Genomic DNA, 25652 nt, shown 5'->3' with positions numbered 1-25652 from the left:
GTTGATAATTTCCTCTTAACTTGTTGGAAGGCAAGGATTATATTGGGATCATAAGGCTTTACAGTACCGAAGATTTATGCTTCCACACTACCATTTATGATAATATGCATAAAATATTAATCAGGAACTTTACATTTCGTCAACTGGATCTAACATTATTTTTTGTTATGCAATAAATATTCCATTCTTCATAGGGTGAACACACGTCCCGTTTTGACCAGGACAGTCCCGTTTCAGAGTCGTATCCCGGCCGTCCCGTCCATATGATTAAAAAGCCACTATTTGTCCTGTTTTATAAAAGTCTAGGAGTTATCTTGTCTAAGATATCAAGTCTAAATTTGAGAGATATTTCATGATAAAAACAATGTATCGTTTTGTGTGTGTTCCGTTATTTGTAGAGTAGTGAATAAGTATGCAGCTTCTTTATGGAATTGCAACAAGAATTCAAACTTCCTGCGTCTTGACAAAAACGCAAAATAAAAATCTAGAGTTGTGTGTCTATGTGGTGTAAGGTTTTCGGGAAGATTGATGAAGAATGAAGCTGCTCTCAGGGAGAATTCACACCGAAGAAACACGCGACATGCAACATGCAACACGCGACACGAGTGTTTCACACCGAAGAGACAAGATGCACGCGGCAAACGACACTTGGTTTCTTTTTTCAGTTTGCATGATGGTACCGATATAATTGCATTAATCAGTTTATTAGTCACCCTAAAATAACGTAACAAGAGACATTGTTACATGTAAACTGCGTTGTAAAATTTGTGCAAGTTATTGAAACTTGGGAGAGGCATGTTGTGCACGAGAAAACTGAGAAATAATATGCACTGAAATCAAACTGTATACGCTAGACTTTTCAGCCTGAATAAAGCGAATACCTAAACACTAGAGAAATGGTTCTCAACCTTCTTGAAACCATGTCACGGTATTCTTTTTAAGTAAATGCCCTTAGCCGAAGAATTTTCCTCGTAAATCTTTACAGTATTGAAGATTTTATGCATGAATTAACATGTACCTATGAAATTAAATATTGATAAATAAATTCTAGCATAATCATAAGAGTAATAATAGTTTGATTACGTGTGTAGGATTGTTGACAAATATAAAAATATGGAAGACAAAGTGGTAACGTCGTCTTCTTGTAATTAAGTGATCCCGGGTTCGATAACCGGGGAGGCACCGGACAGATCTCACGAAAACTCACAACTCAAATATGATATTGGGATTATGATAGTTGTCAACCAGTTTCAGCAGAACATTTCACAGCTCAATATAGTTGATACGAGGGCACGGTATCGGGTCGCTGCCCGGTGGTTGAAAAACAATGCACTAGATTACTTTACGATGTTGACTAATATATTTTGGACTAAAGTGCCTCCATAAGCTGACTTTTTCAAATAAAAGCAGTCAGGTAAATGGCCAAAACACGGCCTCTTTTCACGATGTTGAAGGCAAATTACAGCCGATAGATAACTGCATCAAAAAACTTGATAAAGCGAAATGAACGTTGTGTTTAAATCTTAAAACATTGTTAAAACATTGTACATATCGATACTTTATTATATCAACAAATTAGAGGATCAAACATAATGCAGGTTGGGCTCTCTTCTAGAGTCTAAATACAGCTCGTTGGAATTAAGCATTCGCTGCGCATGCGCGAACAACAAACTGAAGTAACACGATGCACGGTATTGAGAAAACGGCATAGTCCGAGAGACACGTAAGCGACACGCGACACGTGCATCTTGCCGTGTCTCTTCGGTTCGAAAGGTTGCATTGATTACTGAGTGTTGGCTTCCAAGCGACACGTGTCTGGTGTTGCGTGTCGCGTGTTTCTTCGGTGTGAATTCTCCCTCAAGAAGATTGGTCTTCTGCTAAATACTTCTGGCATTACTCAACTTCAGCGTAGGACTAACATCAAAGGTTGATCAGAAAGGACGATAGACAATATGTATAACAAGATTATAATAATTAATACATTTTGACAACCAGAGATTATATTTCATTTATTGTTTATGATGTATCATTTATGTCATCCATCCTTTAATAAATAATAACAATAACTTTATGATTAGGCATAACCGATTATTTAGGAAGAGGTGGGGGGGGGCTTATCTCCTTGGGATGTCCCGTTTTTGGGTCAAAATATTATGGTCACCCTAATTCTTCATCTATTTCACAGCAATTTCTTTGCCAAATTATGCAGATCTTAACTACAGGTAAGCTAGATAATAAATACGTGCTGTTATATCTCTCATCTCATACCGTCTTTTTACCTATTTGTGTAATAACAACAATATAATATTAATTTATATATTTTAATTAGCATTTAATTAATGTAATATAATTATTTTAATTTAAACATTATTATTATTATTACTATTATTATTATTATTATTATTATTATTTCTGAGACCCGCAATTTCGGACCTCCCGAAATACATTTCTATATACATACCTGGTTGTAAAGACTTTCTTTTATCTGTGACAGGACAATGCTGCAACATATTTTTACAATCAGGGTGTTTATTGTATTTTTAAAAATTTTGTGTTGCTCTTCTGCCACTTTTGGCTAATCGCGACAATGACGGGTGAACACACAACGAACGCGCCAACCCAGCCCGAAAACTCAAATCCGGAATCTTCGATGGCGAGATCGAAAGTCGACCACTTAACGTGTTCGACCACCGAGCGGACAATAAGGGTAATTGGCGAAGATAAAGGTAACATGTACTTACGTCACGTGACGCACTTGCGTAACTACCACGGTCAGAACGATAACAACAGTTGGTTGCAAGGTTATTGGTTGAGTGTCCCAAATTAATGTATACAAGGTTTGTAACAGAATATCTCAGTAATTAAAGCAAATAAATATACAATATTTGTGGTGAATAATTCAGAAGGTAGTGAAAAACTTAGCAACGCTTTCTTTGTAAAGATGTGGCAACACCGCACACACAGTTTCGAAGTTACAGCCCTCAGTTCCCATGGTTCAAGGGACATCGCTGTGTGCGGTGTTGCCACGTATATCTTTACTCCGTTGAATACAAATCTGCATAAAATAAGTTTGGTAATGTGAATTAATAATGAGATGCAAAGAGCGTCAAAACAAGACCAATTATTGTATTTTTGGACTATCCGATGCAAAGAAGATATAGTTATTTCGCAAAATTGATAAGAACGGTATTTTTTTTTTTTTACAAATTTTAAAAATCTGAAAATTAAGAATTGTCATTAAAACCTTTCTGCCTGCCACATACTAAAATTTCATCACTATCGGACAACCCGGTTTTTATTTATAGAATTTCAAAAAGAAGGATCGTTTGCAAAAAAAAATGCACTTTTTCTGTTCTGACGACAATACAAAATAGAAGGCATACTCGAAAAACTAGCATAGATTAACGCAGAATTGAACAAGCAAAATTTTGATGTAACTCGATTTTATGTAGGTCTACTGGTTAATTTTTAATTGGAGTTCCAAACTCGAGTATCTATAATTGTTAATCCGTCAGTACTTCGAAAAATGCAGAAAGTTCACGTATGTCTAGTTACCAATATTTTTATGTAAAGAACAGAATTTGCATTTTTGTCTGAAAATGGGAACAAATATCACAGTACATATGAGCACAAGCGTTTCAATATACCTTGTTTGTATTACTGTTGCATTCAATTTTGTTTCTTTATATAAGGTAACGAGTCACCTGTACTTACGGTTAATGCACTTTAAATGGCACATAGAACACTTTCAACAAAATATTATCTTCAATATTGTCACATGTAACGTACTACTTGGGCGTGAAATCTCCCTTCTGGAGTTATAGGACACCGATGCTACACACGGACAAAGGAAGATTTCGATTTTTTCATACCTCATGAATTCAAGTGAAAATTTTTGTTAGTTGTCCTTTTTATCGTGAATGTGCTTACTAATAAAATTAATTACTCCCCCCTCCCAAATGCTAACACTGAATGAAAGAAGTTCTTTCAACTTCACTGGATAAAATACAGCACTACTATAAATAGTAGTATGCATATTGGGGTATATATATTACAAGATTACAGATAACAAGCCCTCCCCAACCCCAAATGGCATAGTGGTAGCGTCGTTGCCTTCTATTCAACAAGGCGTCCAGGGTTCGATACCCGGTGGAGTCACATCGCACATCGGATCGCAACTTAAACTGTAGGTTCAGCCCCAATTATCATTTGTGTGCATAAAGCGGACTTAAAAACTCAAACAAGACGACAACGCTAACCACTACGCTATGTGATTGTGTCCGAAAGAGTATGCAATTCGCTACACACGTAATTTCGTGCTGGTTTCATGCTGGTGTTTTTTTTTAAATTATTTGGCTTACCAAATACTTTTAAAATTATTTTAACTTTATTTATTCCCGTGAAAGATCACAGTTAGCGATTATTGGATTTGCAGTGGGGAAAAGACAGGAAAGACCTGTAATGTAGAACAAATTAATTATTTATTAATTATCTCTTATTTATTGTATTGTTACTACGTTAGAGAGCAGTGTTTAAGGTGAGAGGCTGCGCAGATCCTGGCCATGCGTGGTAAATTAAGTAAACGCTCAAAGTTATCATGCTATTTTCTTCAAATTACACTGGTCAACAGCCAAAATCCGACATGAGTGATATATACAATTTCTAGTCAATATTGGTCCCCTAAATATGAAACTGTCGTTAAAAATCGCAATTGACTAATTATAATTGAGTTACAGGGCATTGTTGATTTGGAGAAGTTCCCTATATATATATGGTATGCATAGCTGTAAGAAGTAAATGTTGAGTTTTTCTTTTCTTATCTTATTTTTTTTATTTGTTGTAAGGAAAAGGGGAACTGTTCAAGACCAGCCACAAAACCTCTTTATTCATTGTTTTGTGATGTGTTAATTTGTGCACACGTGATTGTGGCTTTATAAAACTAGGATGAGTGTGTGCATTTACCGAAGATTATTATTTGGTCCGTTTCTGGTAAGGTTGACATTTAATTAAATTGCTGAGTGATGTTAAAAAATGCCACGTAAATGCATTATCAATGCTAACAATGTCTGTTATGTTTGTGGTCAAATTGTGTTTTCTGGACAGCGGAGAAATATTACCCCTGCTGTAAGAACAGCCTACAATCTATATTTCGGTAAATACTGCAAATTCGGAGATGAAGATAAGACTTGGGCTCAACATTTCCTTTGTAAGACCTGCTACACGAATCTGCTGGACTGGATGAATCACAGAAGACCATCGATGCCATTTGCTATTCCCATGATTTGGCTGGAGCACAGCACAAGGTTAGCCAAGGCAGAGCTATTAGCCTCCAGAGTTCAACAATGGAATTTTCTGGCTAGTAATGTGAAACTATAATAAGTTTAAAGCTAGTTGTAACAATAAGGATGAGATGTGGGATGGAATAAAAAGCTGCTTACAGAAGGCAGTGGATGAAACAATAGGCTACAGGGAAAGGAAAAGTGCAAAGAAACCATGGATTACTGAAAGTATGCTGGAAAAAATGGAGGAACGGAGAAAATGGAAGAATGTAAATACAGAAGAGGGAAGACATAATTACAAGATACTGAATAACCAGCTAAGAAGAGAAACTGACAGGGCAAAAGAACAATGGATGAAACAAAAATGTGAAGAAATTGAAAAACTGGAAAAAAGAGGAAGGTATGACTTGATGTATCGTGAAGTAAACTGCTTGGGCTTCCAAAAGAAGAAATGGAAAACAATGTGGATGATAGAAGACGAGGAAGGATGTGAAATCACAGACAAAAAAGGAATATCGAATGTGTGGGGAAAGTACGTTGAAGAGCTCTACCAGAAAGAGAATCGCCCAGACAGTCTGAATGTAGAAAATGAAGACGACGTGCCTGACGATGAGAAAGGATACTATATCCTGAATGAAGAATTTGAGCAAGCACTCAAAGAAATGAGGAATGGGAAAGCAACGGGCACTGATGAAATTCCTGTTGAACTTATCAAATGCCTGGGAGATGGAAAAAGAGAAATACTGCACTTATGCAATGAAATCTATGAGAAAGGGGATTGGCCACAAGATTTCACGGAGACTGTTTTGGTACCTCTGCAGAAGAGAAGCAATGCCAGAAAATGTTCTGAGTACAGGACAATCAGCTTGATATCTCACTCGGCAAAAATTCTTCTAAGAATTCTGAACAGACGCCTATACTCGAAGGTCAGTGGTGAGTTAGAGGAAGAACAGTTTGGTTTCAGGAAAGGAAGAGGTACAAGGGATGCAATTGGTTTACTGAGGACCATTGGGGAAAGATATTTAGAGAAAGGAAAGGAGGTGTTTGTAGTATTTGTAGACCTGGAGAAAGCCTTTGATAGAGTGAATTGGGTTAAACTTTTAGAAATTCTGAAGAAAATTGGTGTAGATTGGAAAGAGAGAAGACTTCTAAGCAACTTATACATGAATCAACAAGTTAAAGTGAGAACAGGAGACGAAATGACAGAAGGCTGTGAAATTGGAAGAGGAGTACGACAAGGATGCTGCCTATCGCCTACTTTGTTTAATATTTATTTAGAAGATATAGTGAAAACTTGTTTCCAGGGCACAGGAGGTGTCAAATTAGGAGGAAGAAGAATAAACTGCATAAGATTCGCTGATGACATGGCATTATTCGCTGAGGATGAAATAACCATAAATAGTATGTTAGAAGAGTTAAACAGCAGCTGTGAGCAGTATGGGATGAAGATTAATGTAAAGAAGACAAAGGCAATGGTTATAGGACGGAAACCAAGGAATATTAATGTGAGAGCAAACAGTGAAAGAATCCAGCAAGTGGATAGCTTCAAGTACCTCGGATGCACTATAAGCAGTGACATGAGCTGCAACCAAGAAGTGAAAATGAGAATCGCAATAGCAAAAGAAGCTTTCAATAGAAGAAAAAATGTTTTTTGTGGACCCATGGACATAGGTCTAAGGAAGAGATTAGTGAAATGTTTTGTGTGGAGTGTAGCACTATATGGTGCAGAAACCTGGACGTTGAGAAGAAATGAAGAGAAACGACTCGAAGCTTTTGAAATGTGGACATGGCGAAAAATGGAGCGTGTAAAATGGACGGACAAGGTAAGAAACGAAGCCGTACTGAAAAGAGTTGGTGAAAAAAGATCTATACTGGAGACCATCAAGAAGAGGAAAAGAAACTGGTTAGGACACTGTCTAAGAAGAAACTGCCTGCTAAGAGATGCCTTGGAGGGAATGGTTGAAGGAAGAAAAGTCCGTGGAAGAAAGAGATATCAGCTTATGGATGATATTAAATTAACTGGGTCGTATGCTATTACGAAGCGTAAGGCAGAGAACAGGGAAAGCTGGAGATTGCAGTGAAAAACCTGCCAATTAGGCAGAAAACAATGAATGAATGAATGAATGTGAAGGTGTCATTTTATCGTGACGGTCAAAAAATGTTGGATGAATACTTTTCTACCAAAGGAGATCTGATATACTGCAGTGATATTAATGGTTTATTGGGGGCTATGGGCATTAAGCACATCTGCGAAGAGTGGCGGTTGTTCATAGATGCATCGGTATAAAGTCTAAAAGCTGTACTGCTTCATAACAGCAATCAATTGACGTCAATCCTTATTGGTTATTCTGTGTAAAAGAAAGAATCGTATGATAGCCTAAAATTCCTCGTTCAATCAATTAAATACAACAACTAGGTGCATACCTATGGAAAATATGTGCAGATTTGAAAGTCATTGCTATTTTAACTGAACTCCAACAAGGCTATACCAAATATTGCTGTTTCCTCTGCGAATGGAATAGCAGAGACAGAGCTTCTCATTTTATTAAAAAGGATTGGCTATTACGTCAAAGTATGGAAACTGGAAATATGAATGTACATAATAAACCTCTCGTTGAATCTGAAAATATTATACTTCCTGCACTTGATATAAAGCTTGGACTGATCAAAAACTTTGTCAAAATGTTGGATCGAAACTATTTGGTATTCAAATGTCTACTTAACAAATTTCCAAAAATCAGTGAACAGAAGATAAAGGAAGGAATTTTTGTGGGCCCTCAAATTCATCAACTTCACCAGGACGAGATCTTCGAACACCTGCTAAGTGATGTTGAGAAAGGTGCATGGAGTTCTTTCGGAGAAGTCTCCAACAATTTTTTGGGAAACAAACGTGCTGAAGATTATGAAAAACTTGTAAATAATTTGGTTTCATCGTATCAAAAAATGGGTTGCTATGTTCCTTAAATTGCATTTTCTACTCTCATCTCAATTTCTTCCCGAAAAGTTGTGGGGAGGTAAGTGATGTACACAGTGAGCATTTCCACCAACAAATATATGTAGTGGAGAAAAGATACAAAGGGAAATGGAGTAGAGGAATGCTTGCCGACTATTGCTGGACAGTAATCAGGGATGATCCTGAACTTCACTACAAGATGGAAGGAAAGAAGATGTGGATTTAATCCCACGTAAGTAGTAAAGAACACACCATACAGTAGTATAGTAGAAAATATTTATTTTGTGATTAATGTAAAAACTATGATTCATGAATTTACTTGGAAAGGCAAATGGAAATGTACCCACGTTTTGTATTGTTCGCATAATACAGTTCAAGCGTAAAAGTCACATGCACACCAAGCATACGTCATTCCACTACGTTAGAACATTGGGGAACCCGACTTTTCGACAATACCTCGTATAATTCTTAAACCGGAAGTCGAGTGGCATTTTCATTGCCAGTTTCGAGTTCAGCATCATGGATTGATAAAGAAGAGTGAATTTTCATCCATGTCGCAAAAAAAAATTAAAATTTGTTGATCAAAGGTCTCAATGTGATTGTTCCTTGAATATTCTGGGTGCTTGCACCTCTAGAAATTCCACCTTACTGTGTGTTGTTATCATTCACGTTAGTTTAAATTTTTGATTTGGAGTTCGTTCTTTAGTTTCTTCAATTTCGCTGGTAAATGTAGGACATAGAAACATTTCATGCCATGCATCGGTTTCGTAATTTACACGATTTGCTATTTTACATGTTAAGTTTACCAGCCGTGTACAAGGGCAAAGTGGACAACTTGCAAAGCCACGCCACAGACAAACACAGATGTAACGCTTGACTCTATAAAGTGATGCAGCAAAAGTGCCAACTGGTGGCTGGGCCCCTAACTAAACCAAATTAAAAAGCAACCTCTAACATTAGTTTATGTAAGGATCTATGTCTCGTTAATTGCTTTGTGATTAGAATTAATGGTGATTAAGTGAACGAAACAACTGTACTTTTGTCTCGATCCGAACCAAAGATACAAGTTCTTGGGGCAACAACTTACTGGACATGATTGACCACCGAATTCGTATTTCTGTTTTGGATATTTTACGTCGTTTTTCTACCACTTGGCGGTCCCATGTTCGAACCCTGGCGTAATCGTGGATGTTCTTTTGTGAGTGCATACCAATCCAATCTAATCATCATTCATCCTCATCGTCGCGATTAAAGAAAGTGCTACAAAAGCTATGTATAAGAAGAACACAAACACTGGATGAGAACCTTGGACCTGTGACTTAGCAGCACATGCTCTGAACAGGATGGCCAAAACAACCGCGAAAGGGATTAAACGCGAAAGTGAAATTCTTTCTGTTAATCCGTTTCACGATTGTTCCTTTCGCGCTTATTCCGGTGTTAATTTTTTTTGTTTCGGAATTAATCCGTTTCTATGTTGTTTATTTCGCTCTTATTCCATTTTGCGCTTAAACCTTTCGCGTTTATTCCGTTCGCGCTTAATCCATTTCGCGTTTAAACCTTTCGCGCTTGTCCCTTCTAGTTTATTCCGTTCGCGTTTAATCCTGTTTTACGTTTCGCGGTTGTACCCTTTCGCGCTTAATCTCTCTCGCGGTAATTCCACCACCCCTCTGAACACCCTCTCACGGAATTTCATAGTATTTCCATGAATTGATATTTTACCTTATCCTTTTCAGCCAAATTTGAGATTTCGCAATAGGATACGAAAATATGCACGATGAGTAAAAATACTCATTGACAGATTAGCCGGCCCCCGTGGCGGAGTGGTTAGCACATCGCACTACGACACCAGGGGTCCCGGGTGCAAATCCTGACTTGGGCATGGATGTTTGTGAGTGTCCATTCATCAATTTCATCATATCATCACTCATCCCCATCATCTTGTCTGTGGTAGTGCAAATATGCTTCATAAAGTGAAAGACGCAGTGAAATTGAAACTGAAGTGAACATAGTTATCTCCATGTTAAAATGTAACTTATCCTATCTTACCAATACATAGCAATATAAGAAAATGAATAGATGATTATGGGCTGAAACTACCAGCACGAATTTTACATATGAGTCATTCCATGCGAAATCAACACAGCCTTTGACCTGACCATCTCCGATTTTCATGAAATTTGGAGAATTGAAACTATGCATGGAACTTAGTAAGTATGAAAATTTTTAGTTTCGTGCGTCTTGTAATTGTTAAATTATTCAAGGTCAAAGTTAGCATAAATTGCCCTTTTTGAGCCCGCTTAGCTATACTAAATCTGCTGTAACTCCGCCCCTATTTTGCCTAGGAAGCTCAAATAAAGCTTATTGTACAGGGAATTGAACAAGCTTTCCAGTGATATATAACAAGTCTACCTTTGGATAAAAATATAATTTTGTCACGTGACCTTGACTTTTGACCTTGAATATCTCAAAACATGTTATCACCAAAAATCGTGAAAAAAATATATTTGGTCCCTCATACCATATTATAAAACATTTCAAAAAATCATTCTGGGACTGCAATGGGATCAGAAGATACAAAATAATATGTGTAACTATGTGACTGATAAAAGCCCCATTACATGAACTATGAAGAGTCAAATGTCCCTTAACACTCCCTACAAAATGTGAAGGAGTTATCCTGGGTATAATTGGTCATAAAAGAAATAGGTTAGGCGCAGGGAGATCCCTAGCCGTGTGTGTCAAGCACAGGTCCGGCATATTGTTGACCGCCATATTGAATTCAACGCAAAAATTTCAAAGGAAAGGGGGTGATGTGATATATGAAATGAGGCTAGAATTTCACGAGAAATGAAGTGACGAAGGATTTTCCAACTTATCTTACGCCAGCAAAAAGTTTTACACATATCTTTCACTTACGATATATGCACATTATAATGTTGTCAATGTTCCTGTGAGCACACTCGTTGACGTCTCTCACACTCGCATAGAACATTTGGTAATGTAGCATGTGCAACAACATCGCAAGCAGCAACTATGCCTTCTCTCAGATTATCAATATCAGGGACTTTTAGTGCATGCACCATTCTCTTCAAATGTTTCTGAAGGTAAAAGTCCTCCTAAGATGTTAGATCTGGGGAATGTGCAGGCCTTTTAATAGATCCCCGTGTGCCCATCAATCTACCTAGAAAATTACCATGAAGAAATTGCGAAAATGTCTATATAGTGTGGTCACACTCTGTCCTGTTTCAAAACTCTCGAAAAGTGCCATATCCCGTAAGCAAGGGTGAAAAAATCTGTTCACTTAACAAATCCAAGAAGCTCTCACCATTTAATGTTCCGTTGTTGAATATGGACCAACCATTTCCGTTCGCCATACATTATACCACATAATTAGCTTACCAGCAACAACCATTCGACTGAGCAAATCACAGGTATTGCATATTATTTTTATTAACTTTACCGTGAACATAAAAATTTGCCTCGTCACTGAAGAATTTTTCATTCCAAAGGAAGTGTCACGTAATTGTTTGAGATACTTTTCCCAATATTCTTCACTATTCAACTATTTGGTGAATGTAGCTGATTAAAATCATATGCAATGGTGTGTATACTTCTTTCTCTCCCAAGATGTCAGCGTGATCTCGATGAGTTCCTACAACGTTAGGTGCATTCCAATGCTTTGTTTTTAACACCTCTATAACGGTCAAATATTGAGTGACAAGTAATTAATCTAATTGCCCGTTAGTATGAATTAATTGCAATTGGTAATATTAATTTCCGTCGCGAATACAGGTGTCTAGCGAACTGTCTTAGCCAGCACTAGCTTGCTCAACCACCGTTTTCCGCCCGAATTCGGATTTACATGCATTCTTATGGGAATAGCAAGAAAAATGCAACTTCTAAACCAATGGACCGAATTGGATGAGATTTCAACCAGCGGAAGAACACATCATGAAAGTACTGATTCCAAGATTTGAGCCTAATCAGAACAGAAATACGGGAGTTATGAATTATTAAAGATTCATCGCTGAATTGAAAGGGAGAAGCTACCCTACTGAGTTGTCCTTGCTTTTCGTGACTGAGTACAATGGAGAAAGAGTTAGCCTAATCTCTGCGCGAGGGGCTGCTACCAGGGGTTAAGGACCGGAGTGAGCATTGACCAGGATAGGAGGACAACGGTCAAAGCACCAGAAACAATAAACAAGCACCTGATCATAGAGGGTAGCGCGTCACCTCGTTCAAATCTGGAATAAAAGGGATGATTTGGAATAGCGAGACACAGTTTGCCACAGTTTTGCCTAGAATCGCCACCAGAGTGTGAGCTAAGCGCGACCGAGCTGCGAGTTGCAAGCAGACTCGAGGTCTGGATTTGTTTTTCCTCGAGTGAGTGTTTCAGAGCCATGGAGTAGAGCAGAATAGAACCAGGGGGTCCTTCCCCCTTCACCGTCAACGCATCCGTGCACATACGTGTGGTTATGTGAGAATAACGCCAGACACGTCCACCCGTGTCAATCGTCCGAAACAACGTCCAAAGTAGTGAAAGTTAATAACATTTGATACCCATGTGAAACCGCGAATGGCTCATCGCGTACGTTCGTCTCATCGCCCAAGTCACGTATCTGTACTTACGAGTGACCGCGAAGGACTGACCTATTATTGCGCAAGTTGTCGTATGGAGTCGACAGTGAGCGAGTGAAGCCAGGATCCGATGAGGCCAGATGGAGCTGCCGACCGATCCACTTGTGCCAACCAAGATAACCGTGAAGTGCAACACTGGAGTGCAGATGTCTTCCAGAACTGTAGGACCACTTCCACCCAACCCAGGTCAGAGGGAATGCAGCGAAGGTAAGATCCAACCATGTGCGTGTGTGAGAAAGATGACGACTATCTACCGCGAATCTGCGTAAATCAAATCATTGCTTAACTTAAATCAGTGCTATGGCATCCCTAGACATCTGTTTTCCGGCGGAGTAATCAAATGTTAAAGATGAGAGTTTATGTTAACTGCAAACAATAGTTCATGAAATATATTTATACCTTCAGAGAAGATAGAAGGGGTTCGCACAAGGAACAATTATTCACTTTATACTTAAAATCCTAAACGATAAATTGTAAACGGCAATGTAGCCAAGACATAGCAAGAGTATGGTCAAAGTAGTAAATAATCTAACCTTTGTATTTGTCATATTGTCGCAATATGCCATAGAATGAGAGAATGAATGTGAGATCGAGTGAAAGAGGGCAAGATGTAATGTGTATTTATCTGTGCTTTAATATATATGTATATTCAGAAACACCGTAGTATTATGTAACGTCATTTCAGGTATTTAAAATCAAATCCTCCTAGGTTTATTCTCGGTAAACCCGACTGTTAGGCACTTATCCTGACCGTATTATATTTCATGTAATGTTTAATTCGCCCAGCAGATGAGGCGAGAGATTCTTCGTTGTTGCGTTGCTAAGCTCAGTTCAGTTGAGTTAATTGAGTTAATTAGTTATTATTAAATTAGCAAAAGAAGCACGTGACACCTCGAAAAGGAGAAAATGGTTACAAGCATGCAGTAATACATTTTTGCTGGTTAAATATATGTTGGATAAACCTTCGTCACTTCATTTCTCGTGAAATTCTAGACTCATTTGATATATCACATAACCCCCTTTCCTTTGAAATTTTTGCGTTGAATTCAATATGGCGGTCAACAATATGCCGGACCTGTGCTTGACACACACGGCTAGGGATCTCCCTGTGCCTAACCTATTTATTTTATGACCAATTATACCCAGGATAACTCCTTCACATTTTGTAGGGAGTGTTAAGGGACATTTGACTCTTCATAGTTCATGTAATGGGGCTTTTATCAGTCACATAGTTACACATATTATTTTGTATCTTCTGATCCCATTGCAGTCCCAGAATGATTTTTTGGTATGTTTTAGAGTATGGTATGAGGGACGAAATATATTTTTTTCACGATTTTTGGTGATAACATGTTTTGAGATATTCAAGGTCAAAAGTCAAGGTCACGTGACAAAATTATATTTTTATCCAAAGGTAGGCTTGTTATATATCACTGGCAAGCTTGTTCAATTCCCTGTACAATAAGCTTTATTTGAGCTTCCTAGGCGAAATAGGGGCGGAGTTACAGCACATTTAGTATAGCTAAGCGGACTCAAAAAAGGCAATTTCTGCAAACTTTGACCTTGAATAATTTAACAATTACAAGACGCACGAGACTAAAAATTTTCATAGTTACTAAGTTCTATGCATAGTTTCAGCTCCTCAAATTTCATGAAAATCGGAGATGGTCAGGTTAAAAATTGCACATATCTGTGTTGATTTGGCATGGAATGACTCATTTGTACAATTTTTGTCACATTAAAATGATATTTGATATTCTATATATTCGAGCGAATTACGCTCCAGCGTGGGAGATTCGATCGATTTTGGGTGCATTATATAATGAGTATTATGAGGATCATCAAAAATTATTGAAAATAAGGAGTAAGCCCATATATACTCTAGATTTTCCTGTTTGTGAATATAGAGATATTTATTTTCCTGAACAAAATACAAAATATGATTACATAGAAAGGTGGAAAGATTATTACTTTATATATACACAGACGGTTCAAAAAGTAGTCAAAATGTAGGATGTGCTGTTTATGATGTACAGAAGAAGGAATCAATTATGATACATTTACCGGAAGATTTTTCCATTTTTCCAGCTGAAGCTTATGCAATTTACCAAGCACTAATTTATACATATAAATTGCAAGAAAAAATATATTAATATTAACCGATTCCAAAAGTGTATTATATTCAATTCAGTCCAATTACGATTTATTATTTGAATGCTCCCCATACATTATAAACTGTGTAAAAAGTTTACAAAATGTAAGGAGCAAGGGAAAGATAATTCATTTCACCTGGGTTAAAGCATATTGTCAAAATTTAGGAAATGATATGACAGATTTATATGCAAAACAAGCTAGGGTAATTCAACCTGTACTGGAGCTGAAAACCTGGTACACAGACCTTCTACCGAGGGTGAAGAAAAAGTTGAAGGAAAACTGGAAAGAATGGTGCAAAGGTGAATTTCAAAATGCAGGCAGCTTTTATCAGAGGATAGCTAATTTCAATAGAATGAGACCTTGGTTTACAAAAGTTCAAGGTTCACGGAATGTGATAGTATTACTAAATCGTATTAGGTCAGGACATACAACTACTAAAAGTCATTTACAAAAGATCCGGATTGTACAAAACCCAAACTGTACATGTGGCAACAAGGAAGATATACACCATATCATATTTGAGTGTAATAGATACACACAAGAAAGAGAGACATTCTATAAAACTTTTATAAACTGTGAAATTCCTTTTCCTCAGTGTTTGGAATCTTTGATTTGTGAACCTAACCTTACAGTTGGATATATTTTTGTTATCTTTTTTTAGAAAATGTGGCTGAACTATTTAGTAGAAAAAATTATTGATAGTGTCTTTTAATAATAATGTACAAAAAATTTAAGTTTATGTACAGTACATATATAGATATGGGAAAAACTGCTTAGCGCTAATCCCGAGTAAAATGTAAATAAATAAATATATATTCGAGCGAATTACGCTCGAGCGTGGGAGATTCGATCGAGTTTGGGAGAGCGAAAGTGGTTTTTATATAAAAATATTTATTGGTTGTGGACAAAATCCATGGACCAGTTAACAATTTATCAATTGGTATTATATACATGTATACACATAATATTTACTCACAATTATTCCTTTCATAATAAATAGTTATCAAATTTCATTACTTTTACAGAATTATATTTGACTTATTAAGATATTTTGTAAGAATATAGATTACCGAGGATGAAGATGAAGTCAGTAAACAAGGCAGTGTCAGTGGCGCTTGATGTCCACTCCTGTACAATTCCTGTAAAAATGGTTCTCTGTAAGTTTCATAAAGTTTGCATTGAAATATAATGTGGTTTGGAGTTGCAGTATATTCATTGCACAAAGAAACTGGTGAAGTCACTAAATTCTTCTTGTAAAGGTGAGCTGCGGCGATAGTGTGATTTAACCTGCAGCGCATTATAGTTGTGAGGGAACTCCGGGAGAGTTGAATCTGTTTAAACCAACATTCCTTTGGAATTCTTTCTTGTATAGAATAGTAGGCCTTACCGCATTGAGTGCCAGTATTTGTCCACAAGCTTTGCCAGTCATTAAATAGTATTTTTCTAGTGTGTGATTCCAAAACTACGGACGGAATGTTTATTGAAAGCGGCCGTTGGATTGTTTGATTCGCTGCATATTTTGCCAAAGTATCTGCTATATTGTTCCCTTCTATTAAAGAATGTCCAGGTGTCAAAATAAAGTTGATATCATATCCCAATCTCGTTATTTTCAGTGTGAGTATTCTTATGTTAACAATGGACCATTCCGTATGACATGACCATGATGCAAACTGTAAAGAATTTAGCACAGAGGCTGAATCGGGAGCGAAAGTGGTTCAATGCAGTTTTGCTACTCTCGTTGCAAGCTAGCAAGACGGAACTTACATGGGTGGATCTGGGTGGATCCGTCTAAATATTGAACGGACACGATTAGATGACGTCACGTGGTGGATGTTTGATGCATTTTTCCTCATATGTGTTAACCTTCGTTGAATCGTCCTTGAGAAGCCATATTTGGTAACAATGAACTCGAGAGTTATCGTTTTGTGCAATTTGTGAGATCTTCTAAACTACACCAAAATAAGTGCAAGTTAGTTTGAAAAAGAAGATTCATGCTTCATCAGTCCGGTCAAACGTGATCTATTCGTGTTTTGCTACATGGGCAGCTGTTGAAAACCGGAAAATAAAGCGCGTCAGCTGCAACAGGTGGTAACGATGTGCTTTGATATGTCTTGAGCTGTTATTCTGTCCCTGTGCAAGAAGCATGCAGAAAAGAATTACAATGCCAGCCAGATGCACTTTATATGCTTCATCATGCATGGTAACGGGATTGGATAACCATAGTTCGTGTTAAATTTTATCACATCTGCTTGAAGGAATGCAAGCAAATCTCTTACAAAGATAATCACGATAGGATTATGTAGTTAGGATAGCTTAGTGGGATTGTCGAACATATATATATACCAAGATAGAGACATAAAGGGGAGGCCAATCTGTCCGAATGTGCGATTAACTGTACAAATTATTTAGTTACTGGTTTGTATCAGTACATTGCATTCGACACTCGTTTCTCATATCTATGTATTTTAATTTTTTATACATACATTCCGATGAGAATATTCAAGTATCGAATTAATACACAAAGGCAAGACCCAGGATATATATGACATCAATTAATTGCTTAAAGAAAAGTAATTAATTAATCTTATTATTTTAATGTCAATGCTAGGACGCTAGTGTTTAAGACCGAGAAAGTAATATACTTTGAATTTATCTGAACTCCTTTTTTGCCACAGGCACCGATGCAAGCGCCACCTGGAAATATTTAATCTATCCTTGTTCTCACAAAACAAAATTATTTTACGTTACCACTGAATGGGCTTAGCCTACCGTGAAAGAGTGTTTGCCCACCTAAATTTTCAAATTGATTTATACTAAAACAAGAATCATACACACGGGCAGAAGGATAAAGATGAAAAAGAGAAATTACTGAAAAAGACAGAGATATAAGAGTAAATGGAAACATGGAAGCTTTAGAAGGAAAGATTGAAAGAAAAGAAGGGATAGAGAAACAGAGGAAAGAGAGAGAGAGAGAGAGAGAGAGAGAGAGAGAAAGGAAGGAACGCAGGATGTAACAAGAACAAGAAAATTCACATTTATTATCGCCAAAAACTTGCACAATAACATCCTGTAGATTATAGGATGTACGTAATTAATATGTCCGTTATTCCTCTTCGGCGTGGGACGAGGCAGTAGGCCAAGACCTAAAATCTTCGTAATCATTTGTGTTACATGTAGCCAAATTTAAGTTCACTGCCAGTGAAATGTTTTGAAAATGATGGAGATAAGGCTAACTCCTACCATCCATTCAGTAAGGTGTTTTAATTTTCAGGACATTGCGGGTTCGATTCCTCTTGCGGGGGGAATAGTTTTCACCAGGTTGGTTGGTTAAAGTGCCTCTGGGGAATCCCGGCCTCTGTCAGTGAAAAGAGTAATCTAAATGTAGTGTTGAATACATACGACTGATATCGAGAATGTGTGGAGCCACACTTCCTTCACATCCCCTATGGGGTACATAAGAATGAATTATATTTATTATACCAACACGAGACATTAGAAAGCTTAGCTTTAGCCATCTTCGAAAATAAATAATAAAATCGTCTTTATTAGAGCGGGCGTGTTTGGGCCTGTAGGGCCGTTCTTACAACAAACACTTGTCTGGGAGATTATTGCAATACAATGGAATAAAGAGTATACATAAAAAAAAACATGAAAAGGATTACATATCTATCTATCTATTTATATATATATATATGAAAAAAGTTTACCTATAAATTATTGAACATAGGTATCTAATGTTTGTTGCTTTTGTCTTTAGTACATATATATATATTCAGTAATCTGGATAAAAAGGTAAAAAAAGGTAAAGCGCTCCCCTGTGCTTAGCACCACGCCATGAAGGCGTATAGGGGGTAACTTTCTTGATCCGGTCGTGAGTGGGGGTGATGTGACCAGCATCACGCCCCTGACCGCCTTTACCCCCCCGGGTTTCCCACAGGTACCCATGTCATGTCAGTAATCTGGAACAATGAATAATATAATAATAATAATGAAGTGAAATAAAATAATGAAATTACCTAAGTATAAAATTTAAATGCACACAGTTGCTAAATGTTAGTGAGTATTTTTATGATTGAAAAGTTGCTCTTAAACCGTAACAACATATGTGACCATCTTTACAAATAGGCCTTTATCCAAAAATCACTTCATGTGGTTTGATCAAAGAGTGTGCCAACCTTCATGTTTGTATCATGGAACCCACAATTGGTCCACGTATCTGCAACGTCCGCTACCCGAAAACATTTCGTCCACCATTGACGTCACTGATCACCTCTTCTTCAAGTTGTGCTCAGTGGTATGATTAGTACCACTTATTTGACGCTCTTGAAACACGCACCTGCACCTGTGAACCATCTGTTTCCGCCTCTCCTTGCACGGTGCGTCAAAGCGTGGTGTTGAGTCACATTACGTGAATCGATGTAAAAGGAGAGGGTTGACTCATTCTTTGTTTTATCTTTAACTGAAGCGAGTGCAGCAGCATTGATTTCCTCGACTGTATGTCTGAATGAAAATTTCGTAGGCGTTTCCTCAAGATTAATAAGCAAGATAAATATTGAATATCTCTTTTCTTATGTTTGTATCGGTTTGTCACTTCTGGCTTATAGCAATTATTGATTAGAATTTCTGGTGTGGGCGTCACTGGGGCCACATCTCTCCGATGGCGTAGTGGTAACGTCGTCGCCTTGTAATCAAGGGGTCCATGGTTCGTTACCTGGTGGAGCCGCACAGGGGTTCGGATTTCACTTTAAACTGTATGCCCAGTCCCAACTAGCATACCTGTGCATAAAAGCGGACTAAAAACTCAAGCCAACCTCTTGAAGGAGTGGTCAGCGCAGCGCGCTACGAAGTCAGGTGACCTCGAGTTCGAATCCCAGCCTGGGCATCATTCATCCTTATCTTCGCAATTAGCCAAAAGTGTCAGAAAGGCGAAGTAAAATAAACCAAATCAATCACTCAATCAAATCATCTGAATGTAGAATGTGTAGGAATGCTTTTGTACTGGGGTTCTAAATTAGCTTCATTTTTTTTTTCATGCTATGTCCTACATCAAACAAACTTTGCTAAAACTTGACAATAAAACATACATAGTTTTCTCAATTCGAACGTAGGATCGTGGGAAAATAATGGTGTTTTTATGTGACATATGTGCTTTTACGTATTTACACTGTGGTCGAGCTCGTTGAGTGGTATACTCATTCTAGTCATCGAATATTCCGGGTTCGAGACCCAGAATGCATCCTTTCAAGCGTCTTTTTCATCAATTACATTCACTTAATATTGTCACGATTAGCCTAAAGAAAAGCGACGTGAAATAAGAAAAGTACCAAAAAATATAAATTATATATCTACATATGTAACCATATTTTTTGAATACATATTCATATACATTATTCCATATATTTTTAAAAAAACAACAACATAGAAACTAATGTTCCGGTGGTCACAGTTGGAAAGTAGCGGTTTGCTGTTTGATTAAAGAGAACGGAAAGGATGAATGACTTGCATCGCTCGTAAACGTCAGAACGAATGCATTTGTCTTCTCCAATTGTTTTCCCTGCACTTCCGTTGGCATTGGGAAAGGATGATACGAGAGAAAGTCCAAGCATGAATCAACGGTTCCTTCTGCGGTATGCGATGCAAATTTTCTATGGGCGCCGACAAAATTCTTTAAATATTGAAGTCATCATGAGAAAGGAAGCTTTTGGGGACGAGGCAAGAAGGGATAAGAGAGAAGTGGAAGAGGCAGGGCGAGAGAAAGGAATGGACATAGAGAAAGGGAAAAGAAAGGGAAGAAACTGAATGAAAGAATGAAGAGGGATACTACAAGAAGAGAGAGATAGAGAAATATGAAAACCGAAATAGAGAGAAAGTATAAATAAGTGAAAGAGAGAGAAGGAAAAATCGGAAGAGAGAAATAGAGAGAGAAGAATGAGAAATAAAGAGGTGAAGATGAAAGTGATAGAGAGAAGGACGATAGGCTAAATAAAGAAATGAGGAAGAGAGAAGAATGAGAAGTAAACAAGGAAAGAAGAGAGAGAGAGATAAAAGAAAAATAAAGGGAAGTAGAGAAGGAGAAGAAAAACCAAAAATGAAGAGAAAGAGGAGAGTGAAAATAAAGCGGAATGAAGGAGGACGAGAAAGAAATTGCGAAAGCGAGAAGGGCAGGGAAGAAGAATGAAAAATAAAGTGAGAGAAGATGAATAGAAAACAAGACGTAATAAATAAATAAATAAGAGAAGGAAATAAATAATCACAAGAGCGTAAGTAAGGAGAAATACCGGGTGATCCGTTTGAGATGTCAGGAAAGTAAACCTTTATACACAAGAGGTTAATGTACGTATCTGTGAGCAGTTTGTTGTAATATAAGCAGAAAGAATGTAAGTTTCGAGTGAGTTGAGGTTTACAGACTTCAGCCACATGGCGGCGCTAATGTGCATGGTAACAAAGGTGGTGATCGCGTCACAACAGCGCACACAGTATGTCGTACGGTATGCAAATTTTCGAGTATTACATGCATGCTACTGCCGCCACGCAGCTGAAGACTGTAAAGCTCCACTCATTCGAAACTTACATCCTTTCTGTTTATATTACAACAAACTGCTCACAGATACGTACATTAACCTCTTGTGTATAAAGGTATACTTTTCTGACATCTCAGATCACGCGGTATATTCTAAAACAAATTAAAAACTAAGCCAAAAGGTAGATATAATATGCAAGAAAAATTGAAATAGATGTGTAAATAAAGAAAGAAGAGATGACAAGGGTAAGTAATCTTATTTCCATTTCTGGGGAGTGGTCAAGTGACCTCTAGCTGCCGACTAGCCTCAGACAACTGAGTCAAGACAAATAAGACCTACTATAGCTCTTTTCTACTCTTACGGCGGGCGACCTACATGCTGGCAAGGGAAGTGGGGAGCGGGGAAGCGACCAATCCTGCACGATAAGAAACGCAGCAGCCTGTGGAACGAGGTGCACGTAATAGTTCCTCCCCTCGACGTCGTAACTCTCGGCGCCACCGCTGTTGTTCGTCTGCTGCGTATTCCCCGCGCCCTACTTCCCTTGCCAGTACAAAGAGCGTCCGTCGTAAGAGTAGAAAATACCTATTGTAGTTTTATGGTGAGTCCTCATTCGTTCAGATCCGCCAAAACCGCAATTACCTCTGGTTCATGTGCGTACCAAGACGCTCCTCCTCATTGATTCTAATTTTTCGAACATTCGCTAAGATAATAATTACGTATGTGGTTTCAACATGACGATTGGAGGCTTTCGTCAGTCTTTCTAGTAGAATATATTCGTAATTTTTTTCTTTAAAATCACACCAGAGAGAGAACAAGTTTGTCACTCTTGCAGATAGATATTGCCTTTTGTATGTACAATGAAGCTACACTTTCATGAAGTTGAATTTATACCACTAATTTTGTACAACTGTTTTCTTATTAGTACTGTTTTCTTTCTTTTAATATTTACTTTATGTTAATAATGACACTAGCTCCATCTATGGAAGAAAAAGCAATTCTCGATTACATTGAACAACACAATGTTCCACTGGAGTGGTAGATATTCTTCTGGGATTTTATTACTTCTTGTTATGGAACTCTTACATTCTTAAACATACATAGTAGTCATTTATAGTAAAATTAATGAAATAAATAACAATCATGTTCTGGACTTCTTAATATGGCTATTCATTTTTGGCTTGCCTTTCCACAAGACAACGGATTCGCTTTATATATGAATATTTTTTTTATGTGGACATCTGTCATTGAAGAATGTGTTAGAAATTGTCCGGTTACACTTTGTCAATACAGTCCCAGGCACGCAATGTAGATATAATAAGTTTTAACATTAAGACAATAGATTCCTTTGAACTGTATACTATGTCTTGGGAAACTGAGAAGCAAGATAACGATAGAGAAGGGAAGAAAGTGAGTAGGTAGAGCAAAGCAATACACGCTGGTGCAAGCAGCTGCGCGTTTTCCCCTCCATGCACTCCCTCCTCCTCGAAATGTCGAAACGAGTCGTCAACGAGACAAATGGTATCAAGAAAGTGGACTTCCTTAGCGGTCTCTAGCCGGGCCGCGTGGCGGAGTGGTTAGCACATCGCACTACGTCGGCAGAGGTTCCGGGTTCGAATCCCGGCCTATCATCACTCATCCCAATCTTCGCAAAAGTGGCCACAAAAGGCGAAGTAAAACAAAGCAAATGAAACGATTGAAAGTTTGTGTGGTGACATGTTGCATATTACGCGTTGTTTGTACGTACAGATTGCAAGACTTCTGACGAGACCGAGAACAAGACAGTTGAAACTCGAGACAAAACCGAGACACTGACTAGTCTCGTCTGGATATAATCCGTATCAACTAGTTTACTCATTCTTCATCCCATTTCTAATAGCATTCTCTCTCTCAGCTTTAGATAATTACAAGTGTATTTAAAGTTGCTCCTCCTCATTGCAATTATACAATTTATTACAATACAGATAATGGCAATATGTGTATATGAAAGATGACCTAATTTAACTTTAATGAGAAGACTGGTGATCGATTGACACTAATAGTTTCTATTTCACCAGATTTAATAGCTTCTCGATTCGCTGCACTATTGGTGTTCTTTGTCCTTATTGTTGCAATTAGTCGAAAGTGGAAGAGAAACGCTAAATAACGAGAAATATATAAAAAGTGGAATTTTTTTAAACATACAAATGTTCGTAACATTTAAAAAATAAACGAAATCCCAAAAATGGAACTTTTGCGAGGTAAGAAGAAACTAGGTATAAGTAAGAGGTAGAAAAATAGAGAAGTAATGTAGTGTGTGAAAAGTTACAAATTGTAAATAAATCTTTCGGCTGGAAATTAATTGAAAAATATAGGCAGATGTCGGGAACACCTGGCACCGCCCTCTGACACGACCAATGTTGCCAGTACACCTCATTATTTCTCAAAAACATACTTTTTTGTGTGAATATAGCATATTTAACCATTATAAAATCGTCTGTAATGCATAAAATTTGCAAAAAATTATCGTTCTTTCATCATACCCATGCAGACCATCATTCGCAGCAAAACATTTTGCAAGCGACTAATTACCTGTATTTTATCGGTCCTCCCCGATGGCGCGTCTTCGCCGTGTAAGCAAGGTATCCCGGGTTCGATTCCCGTTCGAGGCACATAGTGGTTCGGATACCACTGTAAACTGTAGGTCCAGTCCCGATTAGCCTTACTGTGCATAAAGTGGACATAAAACACCAACTCGATCAATCAAAACCTGTATTTTATCCATGTCTGTTTTAACTTCATATAATAACTTATTTACACTTTAGTAACCTATTTCGCATACTGAATGTTCATGTAGAGCATGATTTTCTTGTTTAATGTTTAAAAATATCCACATAGACAATTTTAATAAGTAAGTTTCATGTCTCTATCGCTTTTTGTATAAAAGCTACTTATGTTCAAAATCTCACTTGACTCGTGTGACTTTTGTGACACCCTGTAGATGAAAATACAGTGAGAGGAATAAAGATAGAAACGGAAAAGATAGAAGGAAACACAAGGGGAAATAGGGGGAAATAAATAGGCAGGAGAATAGGAAAGAGAAGATAGGGTAAATCATAGAGAATGAAGCACAGGGTGAGAAAGATATAGATGAAGCAGAAAAAGTGAAACAAAAACTTGTACAGAGAACAAAAGAGAGAGAGAGAGATACACTCATGCAGTACCCTTTCCCCACCATTTTCCCCCGAGCGAAATTCTCTGGCAACATCACCTTCAGTCTGTTACTATTTCAGCTGCTTGCTGTGAAAATAGTCACAATGACAGAAATCACCCAAAATAACAGTGATTGGCAAAGAGCAATCACAGTTTAACTGGCGATCGGTACATCAGGGTTTTCTCCCAGCTCCGATTCGCCGAAATAGAAGCACTATTTTAAAGTGTTCAGGGTACTTGCCGTTTGCGCACAGAGAAATGACGTCAGTCGTTTTGTTTCGCGAAAGAAAACACTTTGTGTTGTGCTGTCGTGTTCTCTACTTGCTTTCAGATGAGCTCCGCAAACACTCCAGGTGGAGGGGAATAGTGACAAGTCACCCTCAAAAGGGAGGGAGATCCGGTGATGAGTCATCGTCTTCCACGATTGCATCTTCCCGCCTTTACTTTTACGTATTGACTCACTACAAAGGCAACACGACATAAGGAGTAATAAGTCAACATAAGGAGACAAGAGTCGATCTCTCACGCTCAACAAAGTGCATTTGCAACGTACACAAGCTTGTAATTTTTATTTCAAGCTGGGAGCTTGCTTTACGTTGAGTACATCGTGTTCATACTCTCTCTAAACACACACACACACACACTCACAAATACACACACACCGACCTCCGTGGCGGAGTGGTTAGCACAGCGCGCTAGATCGCCAGGGATCACGGGTTCTAATCCCGGCCTGACCATGGGTGTACCTTCATTCAAGTCGCTCATCCTCATCGCCGCGATTACTCACAAGTGGCAGAAAACTGACCAAGGCCGGGGCACTTACCCCCCCCCCCCGAAGATATCTAGAAAGACATTCACGTGCCGTGAAAGACAGCGGATTAAGTGTCTATCTTGGTCGGGATGCTTTATGAGAATTCT

Source organism: Lepisma saccharinum, chromosome 7 (assembly GCF_977018435.1).
Source record: "Lepisma saccharinum chromosome 7, izLepSacc3.1, whole genome shotgun sequence".
NCBI classification, from domain to species: domain Eukaryota; kingdom Metazoa; phylum Arthropoda; class Insecta; order Zygentoma; family Lepismatidae; genus Lepisma; species Lepisma saccharinum.
This window is presented reverse-complemented; position numbering follows the sequence as displayed.